This window comes from Belonocnema kinseyi, chromosome 5, assembly GCF_010883055.1.
Source record: "Belonocnema kinseyi isolate 2016_QV_RU_SX_M_011 chromosome 5, B_treatae_v1, whole genome shotgun sequence".
NCBI lineage: Eukaryota > Metazoa > Arthropoda > Insecta > Hymenoptera > Cynipidae > Belonocnema > Belonocnema kinseyi.
The window spans coordinates 44,616,041-44,617,112 of NC_046661.1; positions in this window are offsets into that span (position 1 = coordinate 44,616,041).

The following is a 1,072-nucleotide window of genomic DNA, read 5'->3' on the forward strand; positions in this document are numbered from 1 at the left end:
ATAGTTGACTAACTTTTAATAGAAATAGTTAAACTTTCAACTAAAACAATTAGTTTTCTGCAAGAAAAAAATTTTGAATCAAATACATAACTGAACAAAAAACATTTTTTAAATTGTTTTCAACATAATAGTAAAATTTTAAATAAAAAAAAAATACATTTTCATCCAAAAAGCTAAATTGTATATTAAAAAAGGCATTTCTAATAAAATACATGAACTTTGCACAAAAGAAATTTATTTTTAATGAAGACTAATTTTCTGAACAAAGAAGTCATGTTTAATCATAGTTAAATTGTCGACAAAAAAGATTAATTTTCTACCAAGAAAGAAGAGTATTCAATAAGATACAAAAAATTTTAACTAAAAAAGATCACTTTTCATTTAAACATAGAATAGTTAAATTTGTGGTTAAAAAAATTAATTTTTAACCAAAAATAAACTAAAGTTTCTACAAAATAGTTACATTTTCAGAAAACAAATTTATCCAACTAATTGATGAATCATCAAAAAATATATATATATGAGAAAAAAAACGTTAAAATTCTTTGAAATCTCTCGAAATTATTGAAATTAATTGAAAATTCGTTGGAATGTTTTAAAATGTCCTTAAAATTTTTGAATTCTTTGAAACCGCTTAAAATTTTTGAAAGCTCTTGAAAATTCCTTACAAGTTTAAAAATACCTTAAAAGATTTCAAATCATTTAAAATCTCATACTGAATTATTGAAATCAATTGAAAATGCGTTGGAATCTATTAAAATATCCTAATATATATCAAATCCTTTAAATACTCATATTAAATTACTTTCGAAAATTGAAAATTCCTTGGAACGTTTTAAAACTCTCAAATATTTCTAAACCTTCAAAATATTTTGAAAGACCTTGGTATCTTTTAAAGATTCCTAAAGCACTTTAGAATTTTTTTAAATAACCCTGTTAAAGTTGTTAAAATTCTTTGAAATTCCTTTAAATTATAAAAATAAGTTGAAAATTCCTTGAGATCTTTTAAAACATCCTAAAATATTTAAAATCCTTAAAAAGCTTCGGAAGACTTCGGTGGTCTTCTATTTAT